Here is a 27,946-nt window from a genome sequence, read left to right as displayed (position 1 = left end):
GCCGCTATTGTACCCACTTTCAGCCGCTCTACCAACACCAGCTTGACATACCACAATTAGGCCACTGTTCAGCCTTTCTGCTAACGCTTGCCCGAAGTTTATGCCATTGCATTTCCAGTTCAGCGAATATTCACATTCCAGTTAATGTTCGCATTGGGAAAGCCATGGGTTTTGGCATTGCAAAGCTGCAATCATCTCTTCTATACACATGCACAACAAAATGAGGCAACGAAAGAATCCAACTGAGAAACAATTTATTAAATAATTAGGCACCGTGGCTGGGGACGCGCGGTTGCGCGAGTCCTGCGAGGCAGCGAGGGCCGCGCAGGAGGCGGGACCTTGGGAAGGAGCCAGGGCCGTGCGGGAGGAGGATTTCTGGGAGGTGGGGGCCGCTTGGGGAAGGGAGGGCACTGTGCTGGGGGCTGAAGCACAGGGGCTTCGCAGTGGTTGCCAGGCCGGCAGCGGTACTTGGCAGAAACGCTTCGGCAAAACGCCTTTTGCGTCCGCCGCCATGGTCCACCGAACCTGGCAACCACTTCCTAATAAACCCCTGCGCTTCCACCACATCCGCCCCCGTCTTCTCACAGATGGCATCTGCATAAGATAAGCGTTCATTTTAGGCCAGCAGAAAAAGTTTGCTCGTTAACAGAAATCAAGATTATTTCCGCAACAGAGAAAACAGAAAAGGCCACAAGTACATGTTAACTCAAAGTGCGTGCCAGAATGAAAGGACTACAGTATCCAAATACAACTTGAGGAGAAAATCCACCTGAAAGCTCTTCTAACCAACTGTATAAAGCTGCTGCGACATCACGGTCGACCACTTTGCACTACTAACATATGGGAGCACAAATGGCTGGCAGATACAAGGCACGACTACGATCCATGACAAGAGATGGATGTGACTGATGGGAGGGCTTTCTTTGAAAGGCATCTGCTGACTCATATATCTTCAGATGCACATGGAAGAAAACTGCAGATGACTACCCCCATAAAAACAGTAACAAAATATTCACCTGTAATGAAAAAGAAAACTGGTAAAGTATCAACTGAAAAGAAGAAAAGAAAACAAAGCGCAGCAGAACCTGGTGCATGTTCTTCCACTCATCTTTTAAAATTCAGTTAAAAGCTACTGCAACAACATACCTGTTGCCACCTTGCATAACTTCAGGGCAATAAATGACCACTTGCCCTTGCGGCCATGGAGGCTGTACATCCTCTGTACAGCCACCCCCATGATGGCGGTCATTACGTTGGAGCCCACCTCCCTCAGGCCCTTGCCCCCCAGGCGGACCAGCTGCTTTCGCTGAAAAGAAACACCACAGGTGCACAAGCTATTAGGCACAAACATCAATTATAATTTCATTTAGTTTAGCAGAATCGAATAGCTAAGACAATTGTGTGACTACCTGTCAACAGCCCATGCGAGTACCTACAATCATAATGCATAATTTCTGTATGATACAATAGCTTGACTAGTTGCTACCAGCAGAAAGCACCACCACCAATATGGACATTCTTTTTTTTTCCCAGTTTACTAAGAGCAGGGAAACTTTAGCGATTAAGCAAAGGTGGCCAACTCCTACCCATTATGCTTTGCATCTTGGACATTATTATATTATAACTATAATGCTTTTTGCAGATATCTATGTGCTGGATGTGTTTTCTCTGCACAGCCGTTACGCTAAAATTGATTTGGTTTGTAGAACTTAAAGTTCCAAAGTGACTCAGGCTATGATGAGGGACACCATAGTGGAGGGCTCCGGAAGCTTCGACCACGTGGGGTCTTTAACATGCGCCACTGACATCACACTGCACACGGGCGCCTTGCTTTTCGCCTCCATGGAAAACTGGCCATCACGGCTGGGTTTGAACCTGAGTCTTTGGGTTCAGCAGTCGAGTGCCCTAACCACTGAGCCACCATGGCGGGGCTCACTACCCTGAAATTGAGCAGTCTAATTAATGCTATACAAAGGGCGCTTATTTAAATCCCCAAGCACCTGAGTAAAGCTGCGTGCTTAGCAACCACATTTAATTAAACGATGTTGCTTGTTTTTGGCAGCAGATTAAGTAATGAAATGTGCATAATGTGAGCAAAAGACAGGGAAGAGGTAGGTTAAAGCTGCCCCATTATTTGGGAAACCTAGCCGAAATTAAAGACGTGCTGAGAGAGGACCAACTTCCAGCTGTGTTCACAGCAGTTCATGCAACAGTATATTAACCGAAAGCTCAGCTTCCTGTAAAACAGACCTTACAACATCCTTAATGTTAGCTACAAAGCCCACTGCTGAACTAAATTAAAACAGCACAACAATAAATGACAAATGTAAGGAAAATGAGGGGCTCGTTATGAGACACATACGAATAAAGGCAGCCACAGGCAACAAAAGCATAGGGGATTATTTTTGCTGTTGATCGATGTAAAACAATAATGTATTCACAGAAATATTTGACTGAGAAAAAAAATTTGTTGGAACCAAGTCTGTTATGCAACGACCGGCCACCGGCAGAGCTCTGGAAAACTACATCGAATGACATTGAGTGACACCATCTGAGAGCAACTGCCCCAAAAAAGCCTGTGACTGCACCGCCAAATACCAAGCTACTACAAGATGTGACAGGTGCAATGCTTCGCACAGAACCAGCATCAGTAGCTTGGTTTGCTGTTTAGCGCTCCTTCTCGCCTAAACGTTCTGATGCGACAGCAGTCTCGCAGGTGGCATTTTCTTTGCATTGCGTGGCTGAAACATGATGTGACAACTGGCACTTGCCGTAAGCAATATTGCGAGCACCACATGTTCAGCACTGCTACTGAGCCCAACAAATTGATAGGAGCCAAAGAGCAGATAAAGAGAGTCCCCTAACAGCTGTCCCGACACGTGATGCAGTTTTTGCAAGCTCTGCTACCGGCTGGGCATTGCGTACCACTTTTGCTTCCAACAGTAAATCTCACCACACAAGGAATCGACAGGGCGTTCCAGTGAACACTCTCAAAAATTCCTAAAGAAGCGCAAGTTCGATATGGGAAAACAATTTTTTTTTTGGAGGAACGATCTCTGAGCAGTGGTGGACATAATTTACTGCATAACTGTGCGTGTGTACCTGCAAATATTTCTTCTATTTTGAACTCCCTATTCTTAGGAATTCCTGAAAATGTCCACTGAACCAGCCAGTGTGTATATCAGCAAGCAACTTTCATGAACAAGACATTTACATTAACAAAACACACTGTGACAGCACACTCCAGCACAACAGTAGGAATTATATCTATGAAGAGCATGTTATTCACACAGCACGGCATGCAAATACTCTTGGAGCTCAAGATTTCTTCACAAACCTCGGAATTACATTATGCATGCAATTCGTTAGTAGGCATTCATTTTTTCCAGACACGAATTATCAGAAACATTAAATCACCAGTCCAGCAGCGACGCTGTCGTCCTGGACGGCAGCTTCCACAGTGTCCAACTCCTCGGGGGAGAATGCGGGCAGTGCAAGGGTGGGAGGCGGTGGCGAGGGGGACACTGGCCGAGTCCTCTGCTCCAGCTGCCGGTCCGACCGCAGCAGCACGTGATCCTCCAGCCTTTGTAACCGCTGCGTTAAGTCGCGCTGCTGTTGTCGGACCTCCAGCACCAGGCGCATCAGCTTCAGCAGGGTAGCTGAAACTGAAGCAATCAACAATTTCAGTGAGAGCAGGGTTAACCTGGGCGCAATAATGTCATTTGCGCACTGAGGTACAATAAAGAACAGTATGAGGCTAACAGTAGGCAGCAACACACTCTGTACTATGCTCCTAAACTTCCACCAGTTTTTATCCTCCAGGACACTTCTAATTCATGTTCTATTCCTTGCTAGCCTAATTTAAATGCCATAAATGTCACCATGCACTGACAAACACCTAGGTGAAATGGAGCTGCTCTATGTGTGATAGCTAGCACAGAACCTGCAGCCTTGTTGTGTAAAGGACTTCTCAGTCTATGAGCTTCGCCAATTTTTACATTGCTTCATGGGCATTTCCACTGCTATTGCACCATGGCAGAGATGGCAGCAGTTAGTCGCAAATGGATTCTTCCAGTGTCATGAGAAGCATGTGCTAATAGAAGCCAGAAAGGAGAGCAGGCCTGTGCCCTTAATATAGCATTGCACCATTTGGAAAGTATTGCTCACGGCAAAACCCACATTGGACAAAATGCTGGAGGTAGACATCTGTTCTAACTGCAAGTGCCGGCAGGGGTCAGTGCATTAAAACTGCAACAAAGATAGCCCTTATGGAATTATAGCCCTTAGCTGACAAGCGAAATGCAACAAAGAGGTGGACCAAACGTTTCTTGCTAGGCACAGGAGGTGCCAAACCGTTGAGAAATAAAACAAGGTCACATTTATCTCTTACCACGCATCCATTTTGCTGCAGGCAAGACAAGACTAGGAGCCAGCTGATGTGCTCCACAAGGCAGTTAGGCTGTTCAGTTCATTCCTAAGCAAGAGGTCCTCCTTCAGAGCATGCCACTATTATTGGCTGCTTATCTCCTTCAGCACCCTTTATGGGAGCTTTGTGATATTGCAATTAATTTTTTTCAGCACATTTCGCTGCATCCAAGGCACTGCACTCACTTCCAACCAATAAACTTTTGAAATACTTTGAAAGACAATGAAAAATTACAATATGGGCCTTGCTGACCTGTGTGCCTCTGGAAGCGACCAAATTATGCTGGTAAGGAAACAAATGCACAGAACATGGGACTACTGTGTAGAGTGCAATTTGTAGGAGTGGCTTCCTGGTGGTGATGTAGGCAGAGAGAGGCAACAGAAATGCCAGGATCCAAAAGAACCCAACAAAAGCACAACATACAGCTCTTGGGAAGGGCACACAACAACCAGTCCACTATGAATCACAAGAGGAGAAAGCAATGGAAGTACTAGGTTGTAAATTCCAGTACCACTTCAGTTCAATACAATCGTTTTTGAGAAATACATGTGATGATTTTCAGAGTGACCCCTTTCAAAGCACATAGTTTGAAACTAGAAATGTGCTCCTAGCACAATTGCAAGAGCCACTGACGAGAACTCCATGCAAATATCTTCCTGAATAAGTATATTCTCTAGATCTTTCTGGGCCTGTTGACTGCTGCTCGGCAGCAGCAGGTACAATGAGAAATTTAAAATTTGCTCTGTTTTTCTATAAGGCAAAGCAGATCTAGCTTCTACATCTTGTCGTGTCAGTTGATACTAGACAAAATAGGAGTGTAATTAAAAGAAAGGAACACAGTGAAAAGACGGGACAAGCAGCATTTGTCCTCTCCTCTCACTGTGTCCCCATGTTTGGCTTGCATTTCTCTTTTTGCACAAAAGTAAACAAAGTGAAAATCTCACCATCAACAGTCCCAGCTGTCGACTCCTCCAGCTCGCTGGGTGGCGCACTGTTTTCGCTCACGTTCTCCCCAGCGTGATTCAGTGGGGCTGAAGATGAACATGTGTCATTGATGGCAATCCAGGAAGTACAGAACACACTACTGTGTACAACCACAATGTCACATTTCTATCCTAATTGAATGCAGAAATGCTACTTCAGGATATTTTTGGAGAAGGGACAGAACAGTTGCATGGCCAGGCTGTTTTGCATACAGGTGATCTTAAAACACAATAGACACAAAATTACGAAGTTCAGAAACAAATTCCTGGTTATATAGAGATGCCCCCCAGGCAATAGTAACACTTCCTTTGGCCGAAAAGATATTTTAATTTGGTTTCAATCACAGGCTGTACAAAGACTTCATAATTCAAAACCCACCAAAACCGACACCTCCATGACAAGTAGTTGACGTGACAAACAATGTCACATCATGCAGATACCTATGACACATAAAAGAACGTTGTGATCCGACTGCGGCGGCGCGTTTCGATGGAGGCGAAGTGCAAAAGGCGCCCGTGTGCTGTGCGAGGTCAGTACATGTTAAAGATCCCCAGTCGGCTGAAATTACCCCAGGGCGCTGCGGCACCTCTTTCTTCCTTTCTTCTCACACTCCCTCCTTTATCCCTTCCCTTATGAATGTCCACCGAAATGCGAGAGAATTACTGCACCACTTTCTTTCCTGAAAAATCAGTTTTCAATTTTTTAAATATGTGTCTATAGTACTTCAATAATTACATTTCTCATGCACCAGCATGGTGCATTGGTACCGTATTTTCCGGTATATAAGACGCGGCTTTTTTTCAAAAATCTTGCTGGTGCGTCCTATACAAGGGTGCGTCTTATATGCGAATTTTTCGTTTTTTTTAGAGAGTTCAGAAATTACTCAGGTTCATTTTCAAGCTTTTTTTACCGAAAAAATATCACTAGCAATGATGCGGTTGTAACACGGTTAATACTTCAATACGGGGACCACCGTGCGCAACTTTTTTTAGGTGAACTTTATCATGAAACGACGGGGATGACAACTTCCGGGATCACAAACACACCACCGTTTCGGAGGCCCCAAGCAAAAGTAATGTGAAATGCCAAAAGATGACAACAATCACGCTTCTCACCATTGTCAAGACAAGCCAGGACAAGCCGGCGTTCTTATTTTAGCCACTCTTTCCCACTTTGTTTGCTCCATGTACGTAGTGCGAAGAGAATATTTCAGTCGCGTTGCTACCAGAAATGGGCGAACTTTTTGATAGCGCATCCGAAGGTGAAGACTTCCAAGGTTTTAAGTAGAAATAAAATGTTCTTATGGACATATGGGAGAGTTTTTTCGTTTTTCTTTCTTTTTTCTAAAACGTGGGCAGGAATGGCGTGAGTGTGGCCTTTTTCGACCACTTAGCATTGCTTAAATATTTCTCACAAGTACGGTGAATTTCGTGATGGTCGCGCAAGCGTGTTTAATTGATCCTCACTAGCCCAACTGGGTAAACTGGGGTGCGTCTTATATAAGGGTGCGTCTTATATAGCAACTTTTTCAATTACAGCCTGCATATATGGCGGGTGCGTCTTATACACCGGAAAATACGGTACATTTAAGGACACAAAAGAAACTGTCATGGCGAAACCAAAAACAGAGAGCGGAATATATGTCATGTGAATAGAAACCTGTTCACAGTACTGTTAACGTGGGTAAGAGAGTTTGCCACGAAATGGTTACTGGCAGATTCACTGGTGATCTGAGAGCATGGCAAATGTAAAAAGCTGATGCCAAGTCAGAGCACGTTCTATTTCTCTGCAAGTGCAATTAGCTACGGTGGAGTTTTTTTTCCCAGATTTTGCAAGCATACTACCATAAATCCCCAATCAAAACTAACACAATGTCGACCTTACATTAAATAGAAATGAGAAATGGTGTTTTAGTTTTAAGGCGGTTAACATCCAAAGACGACTCAGGCTATAAGGGACGCCGTAGTGAAGGGCTCCGGAAATTTCGACCACCTGGGGTTCTTCAACGTGCACTGACATCGCACAGTACACGGGCCTCTAGAATTTCGCCTCCATCAAAATTCGACCGCCTTGGCCGGGATCGAACCCGCGTCTTTCGGGTCAGCAGCCGAGCGCCGTAACCACTGAGCCACCGCGGCGGCTTAACAAATGAGAATTCATGTCGTACGTGGTGACGGCAGCTGTACAACATCGTTGCGGCCCTCATTTCCTAAAAAATAATTGCACATGAACGTCTTGTTGAGTATGCAAAATAATTTCTCATCAATAAAGAAATATGAGAATTTCAATTACCAGAAACTGCCGAGCTTTCTAGGGCTGAAGTGAACTCGTAGCGCCGCACCTTTTTTTCGGCGCTCTTGTAGGATCCTGCAAACATTCTCAATATCTCGACAAAAACCATGTCATATCCGAGCAACAGTACGGATTTCAAAAAAACAAAACAACTGAGGCCGCCTTAATCAAAGAAAAGCTAATTGAAAACATAGAAAATAAACTGCTAACAGCTGGCATATTCCTTGATATGAGGAAAGCGTTTGACTCGGTTAACCATAAGATATTGCTTGAAAAAATGCAGTGTTATGGAATACGCGGCATTCCTTTAACCTTATTTGCTAGCTACGTTGACAACCAATCTCAAACAACTATCATTAACGGTATTTCATCTGGGATCGGTCAGATTGTGTCTGGTGTGCCACAGGGCTCCGTTCTAGGACCAACGTTGTTCTTATTATATATTAATGATATCGTCAACCTTCGTCCAGCAGACAACATTATAATCTATGCAGACGATACTAACGTATTTTTTTCAGGGCAAGATAGTAATATTTTGCAAGCAGCCTCCAATAGTTGGTTATCCCAATTGTCTGTTTGGTTAAAATCAAATAGGTTAGAACTTAATGTCAGGAAAACAAAGTACATACTGTTTAGAGCCAAAAATAATGAAGTTCCGAACAACTTCCAAATTCACTTCGAGCAAGCTCCTATAACTCGTGTCAGCTCTACAATGTTCCTTGGAGTCATTTTTGAAGAACATTTACTCTGGACAGATCATGTAAACTACGTTAGCACTAAAATGGCTCGCTCTGTTGGTATCCTAAATAAATTTCGCACAATACTGCCTCGAAAATTCAAACTACAAATTTATTTCTCTCTAGTCTTTTCGCACGTACAATATTGTTTGTTGATCTGGGGAACGACTACCTCAACCAATCTTGTGAAAGTACTTACTTTACAAAAAAGAGCTGTACGAGCGATTGATAACTTACATTACAGTGAGAGCACAGGTCCTTCCTTCCTCAACCATAGACTGCTAACCATCACGGCCGCTTACCACAAGAAGCTTGCTGTTTATATCAGAAACCTTATGAAAGGAAACTGGCAGACTTTCGAGAGCACATATTTAATTGCCGAAACAGCATACAGTCTTAGGCACCCTCAATACCATGCATCAAAATCCCGTACAAACTATGGGTTCCAAAAAACTAACTCACATAATTCCTCATACATTAAACACCTATCCATATTTAACAGAATTGTCACTACAAAATATGTCCGAGGTCAGATTTAGGAAAACTGTTCATGAATATTTTTGTTATAGCTAGTTGTGGTGTGTTTTTACCTAATCAGTTTTTGTCTGTTATGTTTTGATCTTAGTTTTGTTGTGCTTAGCTCTATGCATGCCTGATCTGTTTCGTTGTCAATATATCCGCTGTTTTTCTTGTTTCTGTTACTTACGGAAACTTTGTACCATTGCCAAGTGCCACTTTGTTTTTTTGTTTTTTACATGGGGAGGGCAGGCCTCTGTCAGGCGCTACTAGGCGCCTTTAGCTTGCTCTCCCTTGTTTGCAGTCTCTGTACTGGCCAAACAAAACCAATAAATGAAAATGAAAAATTACAAATCAAAAACCAAACTCTTGAGCAATCTACATGAAAATTCTACTTCAAATGAAATAAAGCAACATTTCTCACATTGCTGGGATCCATTGACACCACACTACACACACACAAAAAAATAATGTGAGTGTATCATGCTGGTATTTCAGGATGAACATCTTAGAGCAGCCTGATTGTTAGAATAGACAAGGAAATGCTCCAGCTCATTTTATATAAGTTTACTGTGTTTTATATTCCAACCAATTATTTGGCACATTTCAGGACAACCAGTTCACACTGCAAGTCACGCCATTATGCACGTAGTTTAAATATGCTTGCTTTCTGGCATTTGTAATTTCCAGGTAGCAAACAGCATATATAAGGCCAAGGTACAGTGTGGCAATGACACAGGCATCTTACATCCCTGTCAGACGGGCATTTCGAAGGCTCTCAAACTGATAGTCTATCACCTCACGCTGAGCGCTGCTACAAAGGCAGTTTTAATGGCCATTGAGTATATAGTCTATCGAGTCAAAGCAGTGTGGAACTCTTTAGCGAGATTTCAAGGGCCCTCGAGCATTGTACAAGGTTGTTAGCATTGTTTCGAGCGGCACCAAAGCATGCTCTCATGCATGATATGTTCACAGTAGAAAAACGTGAACAAAGATTACCCTCCCGAATTTTAATGCAAGTACCAAACTTTAGCTTCTACAAAGATTTAAAGATTGTGTCAGTCTGGTTTAAAGTGCATTACTTTCATACTCGGCATTGCAGAAGACTGAAACACCAGCGGTATTAGTATTCCCAGAGCACTACAAACTGCGACAGCAAATCACCTAAAACGGCAGTGCCTTTCAAGACAAGGCAACTGACCTGCAATAATAACTCAAAACCTCCTACGATCCCAAATAAGGCTGTTTCTGTGCCGATGCTCGAGAAGCTGCATGTGTGTGCGCACATGTTAGTCAAACACACTAATTTTTTTCGGCTGGTAAAGCCCTTTTGCAAAACCATGGTCAGTGTGACCATTACCAGAGCATGGGAAATGATGGCCGGCGCACGAAAGCACGCGGCGCTGCCACCCCAGTCCTGCCACGGTAGATCCCGAAGTGATCCAAAAGCTTCACTGCCCACAATGACCAACAGCCACTGCTGTCTCCATTTCACTTCACCCACAGCTAATTGTGCGGCAGTGACAGGATCCCGAAGTTCCACTCACTTTTCTCAGTGCTTGTTAAGCAAATCACTCGTGTATACAATTAATGAGTGCTTCAAGATTCCTGCAGGAATGCACCGATTCGTAAATTGCAAGTATGTACACCCCAGTGTGTTTGTTTACAAAGCTAGCGTACAAGTGGCTGTATATTGCTCATTTGTACAGGATGAGTTCACATTACCAAAAATGTTCTCTTCTGTTTCTCACCAGTCGTAGCTTTATTTGTTCACACACTGTAACAGTGCTGCAAGAAGCGTCAAGGATGTGACTTCCAACATTGGGATATTAGAGGATCTCCACTTCCCGCTAATTACATGTACATGCTTTATTCGATATGACTAGTACTTAATTTTAAATTGTTTAATCCAGAAGCATGCTTGGTGACCATTTGCATTAAATAAAGGCTCCAAATTTGTTGCCCACAAGTAGCGCCGACTCAGCCTCTGGTCTGCCGAAGACAGATCGCGTGACCATCCGCCGGTTGGTTTCATCGGTCGCAGGCTTTAGGCGATCACTGGTTGCGCTGGTATCGTCACCGGTATAATGTGAAAGATTGGTGCATCAATCAGCTAAGGCCTATACAGCCCAGCCCACCGAGTGCAACCATGCCTTAACTATGCCAATAGAAACATACATTAAGTTTATCATTTTAGCAGAGTAACACGTTCATGACACTCCCGCATGAGGGAGGACCACTACTTCATTTATGCACAAAAGGAAGGAGACATGTCCTTTGACAGTGTAGCCTGCATTGCAGATAACGCTCTGCCATCTATTGTGACATCACATGAGCAGTTCAATATGGTGGCCACTCTCAGTGGGAACAGCTTCCCGATCACGATTTTTATCGCATTTTTTTTTAAAATAAAGCGCCCCACGTACTAATACTTCCAGGAGTGGAATCAGACTTTCATATTATTCCCAGAAGCGCAAAACTGCCTTTCCTCAAAAACCAATTTACCAATATGTCGAATGACCCTGTCATAGCCCCTTCAAGTGCACCGGGATTTTTTTCCCAATTTCACTAATAATACTGCTGTGGCTTCATTCCTCAGCACCTAACCACAACACTGCCATTTGAGAGTGCACAGCACTACTGCATGTAAACACTGTTCTGGGCTGCTTTGCTGACTTGATGCCCGTTCAGCTGCCTGTATAGCAACACTCAGGCCAACAGACCATCAGTTTGAAAGCCTGTGAAACACTCATGTGGCAGAGGCATTGTTTTATTTACAATTAAAAGTGTGATTCTGATTTCTAGGATTTAACAGCTTTAAGCTATGAAGAATGACGTAGCGGAAGACTCCAGATTAATTTAGACCACATGGGGTTGTTTAACATGCACTGATATTACAGAGCACAAACGGATTCTGCACTGCTCCATTTCACCACAGACAGGATGTAACCTGGGCCCTCGGCTCAGCAGCACGGACCACTCAGCCACTGCGACAGGCTTACAATGCAAACTGAACTAAATGTAAACAGCTGAATGAGTTGGTTCTGAATTTGCATTATGAAACACTGTCTCAGTGCACAACAAACATGGATGAGGAAAGAGCACACAACGCAAAGCATCAATTGATGTCTGGCATTTGTATTGTGTGCTCTTTCCTTGTCTGTGCTTTTTGTGTGCCAAAAAATGTTTCATAATGCAAAAAAAAAATTACCACACTAAACTTTTCTGTACTAAATATTATTAAGCATACTGAGTGCAGCACTAATTCTGGGAACTACAGGTCTTCAAAAACAAGGCACTAATGAGTTTCAGAAGTAGTTCATCAGCTTACAAGTGCAATAGCTAACAGTTCATTCTGCTCCTCTTTTTGACAGCTGGCAAAGCGGTGGCTATCAACATGACTTCTTACTCGTAATTTAGCCATGCAGAGGTGCAGACTCACAGAATCTAGCAAAGAGGCCTTTACAATCGCTGATGAAGCTACCATCAATATGTCTGCAATAAGACTACTTATGGCAAGTGGTAACGACGACCACTGGGCAACGCATCCACTCCCCTCCGAGAGCTGGCTCGGCCTCAGCTTTTGAGAGCCGCGTCACCTCCGAGCTCCTGGCCACAGGCCAGTAGCACTCTTCTTTTGTCTCTGTGAGCCATCCGACAGGGATGACTGCTAGGCAGTCGTCCTCAAGAGGAAACTTCACCACAGCGAATGGTTTTGACATGCTGCACAGAGGAAACACGACAAAAGATTAATGGGGAAACAAGGATTTTTACCAGACACTGTCTGTGCCATACTCTACTGGCACTTGCCTGTTTGGGTGCCGAAAACTTCACACTACCATGACAACTGACAGGTACTCTTACAACCATCTCGTTCTACTTTGCAACGCACTTCTGAACTTTCATGAGTTGAGAGTTACAAGTGTCACGAGCGCCTGCAATTTGGGACTTATTTAAACAATATTTCTGTGCCTGCTGTCATGTGAACCAAATAACAGCCAGCAATAGTGGCGTGCAACTTCACTGCATTGAACATCAAACTGAGTGCAGTCTACCAGGAGCATAGTGTTGAAAAAAGAAACCAGTAAAACGCAAGATTGACCAAATGAGGAAGAGAGAAAACAAGCGCGTTCAATTAGCGAGCTCGAAACTAGCACTCGCTATATGTAGAGTCACACTGATCTAGACTTTGTAATACAAGGCTCTGAGTAGCGGGAAGGGACACACATAAAAAAAGTACTCTCAATTTTTTTTCTGTAACCGATCACTGGCAGGAGCAGCATTACTTCTGGCAGTACAGAAGAATTGTGTTCATTCATCCTGTTACATTTCTCTTATCGCACGGAGACTCGCAACGCAACAATGTCAACGCTGCCATGGAAGCATTTGTCAATCAAGCACAAGGCATGCAGGCTGCGACTCTATGACGTCTGACATGCATGCCTGAACCAAGCGATTAGCCTCACAAAAGCAAAAATTGGCGATGAAAAACAATCAACTGCATCGCACGTGGCAACTGGTTGGTCATGGGGGGCGCCGCAGAGAACGGCTCCGGAAATTTCGACCACCTGGGGTTCTTTAGAGTGCACCGATATCGCGCACAGTACACGGGCCTCCAGAATTTCGCCTCCATCGAAATTCGACCGCCGCAGCCGGGATCGAACCCGCGTATTTCGAGTCAGCAGCCGAGCGCCGTAACCACGTGACGACTGTCATTGCGATCATGATCATAATATCTATACACGTACATAAATGTACGATGTGCCGTGAGAAACAAACCCTCTCAGAAGCAATGCGCCAACAAGATTTGCCGGGATAGTGCGTTCACCCTGATGAAGGAACACACAAACACACACGACATTTAGAAGCGCTTCCCTTCGTGTACGTGTGTTACTTCATATTACCCCAACCCTTACACGCAGTTACACCTTGCAATGCGCCGCTGAGTTAATCAAAAGACAACTGCTGACAGATGCCTACAGACAAGTTAGATAAAGGGGCGACACACGAGGCGTGCTCCTTGTCCTCACTCTTGACAAGTTCACAAGTAAATATTAGCTGACAACTAACATGAAAGGGAAAAAAGGACAGAATGTATACTTACGCAAGCAGTGCCTTCTGGTTCCCCTCGGTGACTCACGCGTGTCGCCACCAAACTTGAAAAAGCTTGAAGAAATAAAAATTCACAAGCGCGCGCTTTGCTGCCAAACATGCTGCCAAACGTCCAAACGAAATGACCACAAGCTATGGATTGGGATTGGCTTGGAACGCACGTGGGAGCGAGAGCGGATGCCTACGTTTATGCGTAAAGCGGTGGATAAATACACGTTTAGTTTCGGAAAATTTCTTTGAAGCTTAGTGTTGACAACACCGTCAAGAATAATTTTTATCAATTTTTTTACACTTCAATTTATTAATGAGCAAAACATCTTATTTTACGCGACAGCGTATAAAGCTAAGATGGAATGGCATGGCTACTTTTGACTACTTTCAGCTCAAGTTTTGGCTCCTTTTAAAATGTTCCCAACGGCAACCCTGCCCGCGAGTCATGCCGCGAGTACAGCTACAGTCGCATCTACGTCTTCAAGCTTGAATCAAGGCGGCAGGAAACGATCGCACTCCGAAACAACGTTTTTGCTCCGAAACATCAGTCGACGTACGCACCCCCCAACTCTTGCTACCGTCCGAAGCAACCACGCGACGCAGAAGCGAAGTGCGCGCTGAAGACGCGTGATTGAAATCTATAACCGTAATCAATATGAAGACGATTAACCGATAGCGATTAATACGTCCCTATCGAAAAATCTCGTATATATGTGTCATATGTGTCTGGTTCATACGAGATTATGGAATATCTCGTATGTGTCATATGACACATATGACACATATGCGTCTGGTTTACAATTATTGGGAAAGGAAAGGGAAGGGCTGGGGTGGAATTTTAAGGCAATTAACAATAAAATAGCTTCCATTGAAGTTAGTAAACTAAAGAAAGTAAAAAAAAAAATTCGGACGCGAAAAAAAAACTACGCGTCGTTCCGGATTCGAACCACTGACCTAGAGATTTACAGCTCACTACACTACCCACTACACCACTGCTGGCATGGCAAAAAATGGCTTACAATTTGATGACAAGACTTATGCTATGCTTCCCACTACTATAGAATTCGACGGTTAGGTGCGAGGACAAATGTTTATTTTTAAGGCATAAGGAGCTGAACTACAGCCGATTGCACTTCCACTGATATTGTGGATCTTGATGTGCTCTGTGATAAGCATTGAAAGATCTGATATTTGTATGTATTTTAATTTTCACAGCGCCTGCACCATTGATCGTAGTACTCTCATTGCGCACATATTGTTAACTACAGTCGGAGCTCTTGCAGGAAAATACCTGGCGTTATTAGCTCAACTAAGCCCAGAAGGCAACATTTGCCTTCTGGCTGAACGTTTGTCCAAGCACATTGGAAACGCCTAACGTCATACTGTTTGGATAGGCGCGGTTTACAACAGGAGGGCACAAGCAGAGAATCAAGGAGAAAAATATTTGAAACAGGCCAAGAGTTTTTTTTATGCGTTGGTTGGGCACTTGTTAATCGCTTGTTCATCCCTTTTCCGCGTGTTTCAAACAGCAAGGCCCACTCTATAAGAGGCACTCATCAGCGGCTATGTGTTTCGCACGAGATTGATGTAAGCTGATACGGTGCATATCGGAGCTCTTGTGTACGCACGAGTGTCGCGTGTCAGTTAAGGTATGCCACATATGTAATAAGTCCATACAAGTCACCTTTCCGTAGCGCGTGAACTACAATATATGCAGCAGATGTGTTCATCTGTGACATTTGTGACGCGTATGAGCTCGTACGCAGCCTATACGCGTTCATACGAGACACATTAATTTGTGACACACATGAACTCGTATGAAGTATATGTGCTGATACGAGGCGCATTTGTCGACACATATGGCTCATATGGTGCCCATATGAGTCAAACGAGGCACATATGAACTCGTATGAAGCCTATATGTGTTCACATGAGGCACATATACTGACACATATAACTCATATGGGCTGCATACGAGGCAAAGGGAGAGAACGAGTACCGTGGAGGCGCAGTGCCTTCGCATTCTTCCAATTCGAGTTCCCGCAGACGATGTAACGTTTTTTTCTTAAGCTATATGTATCTCTTATATAAGCGCATGGTCAGCGCTGTCCTACCATGGAGCAAACGCACGTTACTGTTTGTGGAGTGCTCGACACGTTGCGCCATGCATATAGTTTTGGTGCTGTTCTGCAGGTATACCGCATTAACTGCGACGCCCAAGCACATCAAGGTACAGCGGATTTAACGTTAGAATCGAGAACTTATTTTTATAAAATGCTATTTATAGTTTTTGAAATTCAGGCCTGAAAATCGGCGCTGCATATACGTTTCTCCGACTCGCATTCTTTCATTGCACGACTGGACTTTTTACATTTACACAGAACGAAGACCACAACCTTAAAGGGGGAAATAATCGCATGCATGCATGCAACTTTGCATATTTTAGTTTAAAAAACTGAGATTTAAAAAATCTCACAGGAGGTTATGCGGGTTTTTACGAAGATATCATTATCTACGCCCAGAACTATATATGCTTATAAATAATTAACAATGTGCGAGCTATATATATATATCGCGCCTATCGCCGCAATTGAGAAAACTAAGAAGTCACAATAGCAACTGCATGATGCTCCATAGCAGTCGGCAAGTTGCGTTGCCTATTGCAGGAATTGGCCAGCTTCTAAATATGGCAAAGTCAATGCAGGGGAAACATTCGAGAAAGTGGTCCAATACTGCCAACTTCTAAAAATGGCTGAGCCAAGGCGGGTGAAACATCCGAGAAATTGGTCCAATACTACCAACTTCTAAAAATGGCTGAGCCAAGGCGGGGAAAACGTCTGAGAAACTGGTCCAATACTGCCAACTTCTAAAAATGGCTGAGCCAAGGCTGGGAGAACGTCTGAGAAACTGGTCCAATGCCGCCAACTTCTAAAAATGGCTGAGCCAAGGCTGGGAGAACTGAGGCAACGCGGGGCCTTCACAGGGCTGTCGTTTGCCAACTCAGATCCTACATTGGACCGATGTCATGTGCTGCTTGGGTAAGCTGGAGTTGCTTCTGCTTTTCCGCCCTTCAGCAGAGCCAAAGAACATAGCCATGTGGTTTTGAAGAATGCTGTACGTAATGGAGTCCGGACCAGCATGCATATCCCAACCAGCTCAGGTAATTGACCCAATATTGGAAATAGATGCTTTTACATTGGTCCTTCGTAGGAACACCCTTGACCAATACGTTTCCAATATTGGGCCGACTAACTGCGCTGCGACAAGATGTTAGTGCACTTTTAATTTCCCCAATTCGTAAAGAAAATTCGATACCATTTCGAAGCTGGCTCACCGCTGGATATCAGAAGTTGACCGACCGCAATAAATTTAGGAGTATTAATATAAATTACGGTGGATTAACGGTGGATTAGTGAATATTAGTGGGTGGATTAATGTATAAGAGTGGGTCGGATTGTTACTGTCCCGTACGACAATGCAAAAAAGGTACTCCACACAGCATGGAGTCCAAGGAATAAATAATAATAATAAAAGTAGAGAAAACCAAAGCCAGAGCATAGTCATAATAACAGAACAAGTCAAAACAATGCGCAGAAGGCAAATTAAAGGAAAGAGAGAAATCAGCGTGAATAATTAGGAATTGAGCTACTTATGACCCATTTGAAGGAGATGATTGATTGATAACAACTTTTATTTCCACCGATGTAGGAGGCCCCCTACTCCCCGTCCCTGGCACGCAGGCCTAGGGGACGGGGGACGGGACCTCCGCGACTAAAGACTGGCGAAGATACATTGTCTCTTCGCGGCTTCAGCCGCCAGGCGGACAGCTCGTTTCTGGTCGGCGGGGACCTCGCTTCGCAGAAGGGCCTCCCAGGCTTCTCTACTCTTAATATTGTCCTCAGCACCCGGGGATCAAGGGCATTGCGAAATTATATGATCGAGGGTCCCCCTCGCTTTATCGTCTAGCATGGTTTGAAATAACCAGACGGGGTTAACGAAATTTCCGGCCTGTAATCGTCGCCTGGCGATGGCCTCTGCATTGGTTAAGTTTGGATCTAGTGGTGGCATTAGACGCCTGCCTAACCTGTAGTGCACGGCGATCAACGCGTATGTTTGCAAACGTTCGTCCATCCCCTGGGGGTCGGGTGGCTCTACAGTTACCCGGAAGTAGAGATCTCGGGCTAACATGTGGACCGCCTCGTTACCGGGGACGGATGTGTGTGCTGGGCCCCAAATTAAGGTGATCTTGCGATCAATTTTGGCTGCGGACAGAATTCGAGTCGTTTCTGGCGAGACCCTGCCCTTTCCGATGTTGCGGATTGCTGTTTTGCTGTCACTGAGAAACAAACTAGCCTTGGTACCGGCGCAAGCAAGCGCTATTGCGACCTCCTCGGTCGTATCTATGTGTCTACTCCTAATGGAGGCGGCGGTGACTGGTGCACCTCGGCCGTCGACTTCTGAGGCGACCGCCGCCCCCGACCTGCCACTCGCTGCGTCCACGTAGGCAACCTCATTTGCCCTGAAGTTCCCGGCCCTTTTAACCAGCGCCTCCGCCCTCTTCTCCCGTCTTTCCCTGTGATGTTCTGGGTGCATGTTGTGGGGGAGGGAGGGAACGAGATGGCAGTGTGGTGTGACACAATGATTAGAACATTTGAAGGAGAAGAGCAGAAGCAGCATGGTCTCGGAGAAGGTAGTGGTGAACAGATGGTGTGATGTCCGAGGAGCGAAGAGATTTTAAGCGAGAAACTAAAGAAGCAGTAACGGAACAATCCTGGAAGCAGTGACGGAGGTCTTCACATAACATCCCACAGGAACAAGTTGAAGACGGAGACAGACAAACTTTTTGAAAACAGAACGGCAATCTACCATGCCCAGCAACTAAAGTAATAAGAGGATTCCTGGGTAGACGAATAAGGGAAATATTAAATGTATCAGGGATCCAACTGAATAATTTAGTGCCCCCATTGTTCTCGCGCCAAATATGTTCCATAAAAGAAGTGAAGAACGTTGTAAATGGCAACGCACTCAACAACGTGAAAGGGTAAAAATATGTAAATTGCCAAACTGCCCGGCACAACCTGCAGCTTGGTCAGCTAACTCATTACCGAAAATTCCGGAATGACCCCGGATATGAAATAAAAGAAATGGGGCGAGAGGAGACAAACGATAAAGATCTTTCTTAATGGCAATAATAGTCGGATTGTAAGAAGCAACTGAAGACAGGGCAGAAAGCAGAGATAGAGAATCGGTGTAAAATTGAACAGGCGTAGAGGAAGGGTTACGAATAGCATAAGCAACAGCAGAATGAAAGGCTGCAAGCTCAGTTGCATAGGCGCTAGAGGGTGGTTCTAAAGACAGGCGATGAACGTATACAATATTTTGTGTTGAGCTAAGAACAAAAGCAGCACCAGCTGAGCGAGGAGTGAAAGACCCATCAGTGTAAATATGCAGGGCGCGTTGACAAGAAAAGAATGCCGCTTTCTGAGATCTAAGTTGAACAAAATAAAATTTGAATTTCATTGAGGGATGGTCATACCAGGGATTAAATGAAGGTTGAATTTGAGAAAGGTCACAAAAGGCATGTCCGTATACAACGGATTGTCGTAACGTGAAAAGCATAAACTCTGCGCCTAACTGGTCTAGATAAATACGCAAAGGAAGAGCGTTTGGAAGAACATGAAGAGCAGTGGTTCGCGTATTATTATAGGCACCAGTAAGAGCCAGAAGGGGGTTCGTTGAAGCGATAAAACGCGATCTCTTAGATGGGAAAGTAGCCAATGAAACCACCAAGCTGGGGCGGCATAGATAATTGTAGGAAGAATAACCTGATGATAAATTTAGCGCATAGAGAAGAGACACACGAAAATGGAAATGGAACCAATTCAGGAGCTTCGTGGTACATGCAAGAATTTCCGTTTCCAAATGGTTAACATGGGGTATAATGCTTAAGTGAGAGTCAAAGACAACACCTCATAATTTAATACTTTATTATTTATGAATTTAATTTAATAATCTAATAATGATATTTTAATACAAATTTACCCATTTTTGCGCTCTCCTTTAATAGCTTCCACTCCATTGGTTTCGCAGCTTAAAGCGGGACTAAGGAGTCCACTACTGGTTACAACGGACAACGGCGACGGTGGCGGGCAACGGCGATGACGACGCCGCGAAGCGGTGAAACCGGCACCAAAGAGCTGCGCTCTAAAAATTCTGCGGACAGTTTACCATGGCTTAGCGCGGAATTTCGTGCAAAATATTGCTCGAGCTGAACTGCATTATAATTGGTTTTTTGAGGAAAGTAAATGGCAGTATCAGTCTCACATATCTAGGTGGACACCTGAACCACGCCGGGGTGGGTGAGCAAGAAGAAAGAGAGAAAGATGTGCCGTGGTGGAGGTCACCTCACCTCAAAACATTAGTACAAAGGAACCGTGGGAGGCTCTCTGTCCAGCTGGGACCCGCAAGATTGACGCCAGCTGGATCGTCAGGCCCCGGCGGCAGCGACAGCCGCAGGGATTCTGAACTAAGTACTCCAACCACCTCTCAAGACCCTTGAACATTTATTACTGTGCATAATAAACGTTCTACTCCTACTACTACTACTCCGGAATAATTTCGACCACCTGGGGATCTTTAACGTGCACTGACATCGTACAGCACACGGGTGCCTCTTGCGTTTCGACTCCATCGAAACGTTGCTGCCGCAGTCGGGTTCGAACCCGGGTACCCGGGCTCAGTAAACGAGCGCCTTGACAAGTGAGCCACCGCGGTGAGCACGCTCGAGCTCCCTATTCACGCCGTTCAGCTCGGCGAAGTTCGTTAGAAGGCCCCGCCTCCCACTTTGTACTTACGACAGCGTCCTGTGTATCGAGTGCCGCCAGGATGGAGACGTCTGATCAGGTGGGCGGTGCCACGAAGAATGACGACATACGCAAGGTTGTGCAAAAAACTAATTAAAAACCAATAAATCACTGTTTCCTAGTGGCCTCTACAAAGCAGTGTAAAGCGTGGCTCGGCCACCCTAGTCGTATCCGACTGGTTCGAAATGCATTCGCCAGCCTCAGGGAGTGTTTTCATCGTAACCTCCATACCACCCCCCCTCACCCCATCGTTTGTTAGATACCCGGCGGACAATACGGCCCATCTGATCTCCAATCTTGGGGAGATTCTGCAGGGTTGTATCGATCTTGAGGTTGCGGTGAATAAAGAGTCCCTACACTTCTACCTCATCGTGTTCAGGGATAGGGCCGCTAGCAAGGGAGGCACTGCGGGTTTGGCCTAAGGTGCACTAAGTCTGATTTGGTCTCGGAGCATTCCAGGCCACAGCGGAGAGCGTATACGTCCACGATATTCGCCGCTTGTTGCTGGTTGTCCTCGATCTGTCGCAACGAAGCATGTGTTGCCCAGAGCGTGATGTATTCGGTATGCAGGGCATACCTGATGCATTGGACATCATCAAGCAGTGCGGGAAGGTGAACCATGGCGAAATTAAAGAGGAGGGGAGAGAGGACTGCTCCCAGTGGAGTTCCTCTGGTACCTAGAGGGTACAGATCATGCTCCTTTTCTTGGGTGCGTATATAGGTTTGCCGATCAGTGCAAAATAGGAGAGTTTCCTAATTCAGCGCCATCTATCGAGTGAAACGCGAAGCCTTAGCTGCCGCCATTAGCTTGGCGAGCCACTCCGGTAGCATCCGTGCACGCACGCAGACGCGACGCCGTCCGTGCGGAATCGCCCGCTTTCCCCGCGTTTCACAACCGCTGTGTTGAGAATTACCCGCATCATGCCCGTTCACTGCTGTGTGCCACTGTGCAAGCAAAGAGGAGTGCTCGACGAAAACGGCTCGAATGCAAGTACACTCATTATCAACCTTTTCTCATTCATGCACTTAGTTCGTGCGTGACCTTGCGTCTACTTCTTTTGTTGTAGGTGTCCTTCTATTCCTTCCCACGGGACGCTTATTGGAAGAAGAGGTGGCTGATTGCCATTAAACGTGACGAGGGGAAGTTTTTCAAGCTCACAAAATTCACCAAAATGTGTTCTAGGCATTTCGTGGAAGACTGCTATCTTCGAAACGTAGCGGGGAATCGGCGTTTTCTCAGACAAGATGCTGTGCCGACTGTGTTTGCCTTCTCTGCGCCGAAGCCTCCGCCGAGAAGAGTATTACCATCTAAGCATAAGTTGATATTATATTGTGACGACTGAAAGAGAAAATTCAGGGGGCACTTTGGCTCTCTGAAGTGCTGCAAGGCGAAAGCGTTTCCTGGCCACTGTTTGTTTCTATTTACTTTTTATTTTTCATATTGTTTTTTTATTTATTTTTGCACCTTTTCTTAATTTTATTGTTTTTATTTTCACATCTTATTTTTATTTGGTGTTTATTTTATTTTTATTTTGTTATTTTCCTTTTCTTGGCTTTACTCGTTTTATTTTATTTATGAAGCCCATGGATTCACTAGATGCGCCTTTATTCATGCTGGAACCTTGAGCCTGTGAAGCAGTGACGCCGAAAGGCGCACGAATCTGCCGACGCGTCTGTCGACACGGCTGCCGACGCGTCTGTCGACTCTCCTGCCGACGCGTCTGCTAACGACAGTATGAGACATTAAAAGCTGCCGCCTTAAAACCTCGAAACAGGCATTCATGCAGCATAAACTCTGCCACCAAAAGTGCTAGTGCCGCTACATCCGACCTTGTGCCGCCCACCGATGTTGTCACCGAGCCACCGGAGACGGCGGAAATGGGCGACGGGAGCATTCCTGCCGAGGCCAGCTCATCGAGCAGCATCGGTGACGACCCTGCGTGCGATTGTGTGTGCTCGCGGGAAATGGCGGACCTCAAGCAAAAAGTTGACGCTCTGATGGCAAATATTGAAACCCTTGAGGCAAAGCTTAAGGGCCAGGCAGAGGAACTGAGCTTAGCGAAAGCCTCTTTCTACAGGGTGCAACGTGAAGGTGAGCTTGTAGAAGCTAAAAATGTGCAGCTTGAAAAACGACTGAGCCGAAAATTTTCCATTGAATGTTTTAAAGACAGCCCTGAATACATAGCATTCTACACGGGCCTTCCAAGCTATTAGGCTTTCATAAGCTTTTATGATTTCCTTGATCCAGGGGAGAACTGCGAAAATGTTAAGGCCTGGTCAAGGAGCTATAAGGAGGGCACTAACAATGCTGGAAGGCCCCATTTGCTGCCTGCCAAGGAACAGCTGTTCTTAGTGCTCGTGGGGCTTCGTCTTGGTCTGCTCGAAAAAGACCTGGCCTACAGGTTTAGGATTTCACTGGCAACAGTATCTAGGTTGTGCGCGACCTGCATTAGCTTCATGTACTTGCAGATAGGCCAGCTTAACCTCTGGATGTCTAGAGAAGAAGTAAGTGAGTCAATGCCAGCTGTGTTTACCACACAGGGGTACTCAAGTACTAGAGTAATCATAGATGCAACAGAGCCATAGCACCAGATGGGACGATCACTTTCTTGTCGAAACTATTTCCCGGGTCGATTTCTGACAAGGACTTGGTGCAGAAATGTGGATTTCTGAAGCTCGAGTTTCAGCCTGGAGACAGTCATGGCTGACATGGGATTTAATATAGATGACCTCCTTAGTAAGATTGGTGTCGCACTGAATAATCCTCCATTTTTACGGAGAGACTTTTTCACAGCAGAAGTAACCGGAACACAAGAAATAGCAAAACTAAGGATTCATGTTGAGAGGCGTATTCAGCGCATCAAAGCATTCCACATCTTCGACAGGCCGGTTCCACTGACCATAGCGCCTATGATCAATGAAATGTGGGCTGTTTGTGCATTGTTGACCAATCTCCAGAGCCCGCTTATAGGGTGCAACGATACTGAATAATGCATGCGCAATATTTGGTAGTACAGTCTAGCCCGGTTATAACGAAGTCGGCGGGAATCGGAAATCACTTCGCTATATCCACTATTTCGTTATATGTGGACTACGAAAAAAAAATGAAAACATCGGCATACCGATTTATTGCCGCTGAAAGAAGTCGTCCAGCGTCCCCTGAACACGTTTCGCGAGTGCGGACTTCAGGATTGCGGCTTCCATACCATCCAACTGCGAACCAAAGATCTGGTCGAACTCCGCGATAACGATAAAAATGAGCCACGCTTCCAACATGCACAATGCTGCCGCGCTTTCTCCCTGCCTTGCGCACCGCGGCACCGACATAAAACAAAGCGCGCGCTGCCACACCTCGTGCAGACTGCAGTCCAGCCGTGGCGCCGACCAAAAAAGTATCTATAAACGTTGGCGCCGACTGCCTGAGAGAAATAGAGAACCGAGATTGGCCAAGACGGCCGCTCTCTGCGACGTCATCGAAAAAAAATCGTCTCTGTTCTTTTTTGCATTTTTCCCCTGCGCGGCGTGCTCTACCGCTCTACGCCGTGACGCCGTTCAAGGACTGCGCAACACGAGACCGGCGTGCCAGCGATGCAGTGAAGCAACCTTTCGCTCCGCAGGAGAGCAGACGACGCCACGAAAGGACGCCGTCAGCCGAATTTTGCTCTTATTTTCGCGGTAAAAATCGCCTCAAGGACGCAAAAATTTGTTGATTGGCAGATTATTTTTCGATTGGTATTAAATCTCTTCGTTATATCCGCTGACGCGCTCTTATTTACTTCGTTAAAACCGGACCCAAAATGTATTGAAAATGCAAAAATGGGAATGGGAAATTGAAATCCCTTCGTTATAACCGCTAATTCGCTATAAGTGGCTTCGTTATAGACGGGCTAGACTGTATTTTCATCGCTGTAGATGTATGCATTTTCTTCCCTTCTTTGCAAATGTATAAGGGATGTTACTGTACGATGTTTTATTATGCTGCATGCTCTATTCAATGTATAGAATGCCTGGACTCCATCAGGCACAGCACATCTGCCCTTGCATCCAAGACCTCGCTATCTGAATAAAAGGTTGATTGGTTTATGGGGTTTAACGTCCCAAAGCGACTAAGGCTATGAATAAAAGACATTAATATCATTTGTATATGTTTCATGTCGAAATGTAATAGACAGTGAAGTAGTCGTGTTATCATTTTCCACGGCCTTTGATGACCTGTAGTTTATTGCTCTGCCAAAAATGGGAGAAGTGTGTCAAAGTAGAATTTCTCTAGCTTGTTTTTACATAGCTGCCAAGCAGTTTTATCGAACGTTATCCTTTCGATGACAATGAAATGTGGTGAATAGACAACAAAGTCTGCCCGTGTGAGGCCAGTTAGTGCCATTTGGCCAAGAACTTGATAGCAATGAAAATCTTGGCGATGAAGCCTGATGACTCCGGTCACGTCCTTCACAAGGCATGACCCTTCTAGCTTCGGGAAATCTATATCCTTCACTGAGTAAGGACATTTGACCTCAACAATTCCATGGCTGCCTTCTTCTGGGTCCCAGACTGTCCTATCTGGTGAGGCTCCCAGCCATGGGCAAGCTGGACTTACAGCAAATCCACAAAAAAAAATCTGCACATCGTGCTGCAGTGCCTGCATTGTCGTCACATATCGGCGTATGGCTTGCTGCTCATTTGAAATGCCGTACCTGAAATGAAGATACCAAGAATAGTCATCCACACTGCACTGAAAAGCAATATCTCCAGTTCACAGAGAAAGGCTGCCAGTGAAAGTAGAAATATGATCATTAAGTAACCCATGCCGAACAATATTAGCTATCTTATAATTGTATTAAACTTTGTTGCACCAGAGTGAAGCTGTTGTATCGAAGTGCCTTCGAATGTGTGTCTGTCAAAATGAACCGAGTTTGTTACAAGACGGTATGAACACTTATGACGAAATAACCTGTGCATGGATGGAAGAAATATTTTTTTCATGTCCAAGTTTGAATAAGAATGTACAGAAGCAGGGAGCACTAAATATTCATAAAGAGTTTTATTTCATGCACTGAACTTTTCGTTACTTTTGCATGCTTTTATGCTACCACTGTTTGTTCACAGCGCTGCTAAAGGTTTTAGGCACATCAACTAGCCCTGACTGCCCTTTTCCTGCGATTATGTGATGCATTACTACAGGCCTCTTCATAGGCTGAGTCACTTTGGGATGTTAAACCCCATAAACCAAACCGTTACTACAGAGTCAATGTCCCGGCTTGTGTCCATACCAGAAAAACGCGTCATAAAATGTAACACACTGCAACAGGTCATCCTAAAAGATTGATGCATTTTAAAAGCAGTGCATGCAAGGATTAGTCTGAGCACAAGACTATTTTTACATGTAAAAATGGTGCTTACTGGATTGCACTAACTCGTGACAGGTCCCTCTCGGCAGTCAAGTTCTTGAGCCCCTTCACTGTCGAGTTCTTCCGCTTCATAACTGCACCAAAGTTGGATGCGGTCAGCCGTTGACGGCGGACTGCCTTCCATGCAGCACTCTTATTTTGCCCACGGGTACTTTTCTCCAGTTGAAGAGCCTCGGTGATGGTGAGAGTTAGTGACTGCAAAAAAAAAACAGAATAATATGCTTGCTTAGGTAAAACCAGGTAGACTCCAGCAGCAGCTCTGCTTCGACTAGCAGATTTGTATTTGAGAGCAACAACAATTTGCTGTGCATGATGGTTGAAATATATGTGCACATATGTTTACGCAGAATAAGTAGCTACATTCAGCACTTTAAAATATTATTACACCACGCTGCGTTATACGCACGCATGTTATATGCACTTAAGATAATAAAACTCAAAGCTGCAGCTGTGGACATTTTTTGGACATACTAGCCACATTCTTCTTACCATACATTATTCAAATGCGACATGTGTATTTACCTCAATTATGGCTTTCTGTGGTGGTGGCAGGTGTTGAGCTGAAGCCACTTACACTGATGTTGAACGGATTATAGCTGGTTCTGGTGGAACAGAGTCGGCGCCTCTCACTGTGGAACCCAACTTGATGTCTGGACTAACATGGCTTGAGAAATGGTGAGGCACTAATGGCTTCCGGCACCATAACATACTCTCTTCGCAAGTTTCTCCATAGGAAGAATTTGCTGTTTTCACTGTCATTGCCTGCAAGTGCTCTGAAAATGGGGTTGGTTCCAGTGCTGAGAGGTCTCGTCCGAATTTCAGAGCAGCCTTTTTGACATCCCCTGCAAGCCTGGGTTTTTTGCGCGCTTCGTAAATTCGAGAAGCTTCGGCACACTCCAGACCATCGGGCCGTACGGATCTCCAATCTACTTCGTCTACTGCGCTCCACGATATCTTGTCTCCACGCGGTCGCCTCCACTTCTGCGGCAGTTCCGTGCAAGACAACTCAGGCGGCAGTTCTTCGTATCCTTGCTCCTTTAGTAGCACAATAGACTTCAGCAATGCCAGAGCGTGGTATCACGCACCGTTCTCCCGCGCAGCGCACTCACATGTGCAGCCTTCGATGAAGCCGTCTTGCGCTATCACAGCACTTACTTGATAATGCGATGCAGTCTTCTTCTGGCTTCTAAAGCATCGAGCGGGCACACGCACGAACGTGCAGTCACTGCAAAAGAAAAAAAAGACGATCAAAGTAACTAACATTCCTTACAGCACGAACGAAGTGAAAAAATAGCAGGCACTCGGTTTAACTAGCCATGCCTGCTCTCCAGTGCAGCCCCATATAGAATGAGAGTTTGTATGACCGTTTAGAGAACACAATGATCATTTATATAGCAAAGAGCGCTGGAAAACAATAAAAGCACAGTCGCACAATGTGGCAGCTTACCGTGTAGTGAATGATGACGTTTCGATGGAATCGCACTGAATGTAGCTTTCGGCGACAAACTTGTGGCTGCGGTCATCGTTCCGCTTGCCGAGGCTCCTTGAAGCGCTGTAAGCTTGTATTCTGTCGGTGGTCAGGCTCTTCGGAATAATAGAGAGGCTTCTGGTCCACGACAT

At 45.2% G+C, this 27,946-nt stretch overlaps 1 pseudogene across 1 annotated transcript; it reads right to left on the bottom strand.

Moving 5' to 3' along the window:
* Positions 1-237: 237 nt before the first annotated feature.
* LOC149347662 (uncharacterized) lies at positions 238-27,946 on the bottom strand (annotated as a pseudogene). The gene is made up of 8 exons (XR_016282575.1): positions 27,774-27,946; positions 27,482-27,551; positions 26,319-26,521; positions 25,134-25,612; positions 5,371-5,457; positions 3,418-3,665; positions 1,147-1,306; positions 238-594 (listed from the first exon to the last, which is right to left on the bottom strand). The product of XR_016282575.1 is annotated as an uncharacterized LOC149347662 (transcript).

The sequence above is a fragment of the Amblyomma mixtum genome, chromosome 4 (genome assembly GCF_055824585.1).
Source record: "Amblyomma mixtum isolate Tamu chromosome 4, ASM5582458v1, whole genome shotgun sequence".
Taxonomy (NCBI): domain Eukaryota; kingdom Metazoa; phylum Arthropoda; class Arachnida; order Ixodida; family Ixodidae; genus Amblyomma; species Amblyomma mixtum.
Note: the sequence above shows the minus strand (reverse complement) of the source record. Positions and strands in the feature narration are given on the sequence as shown.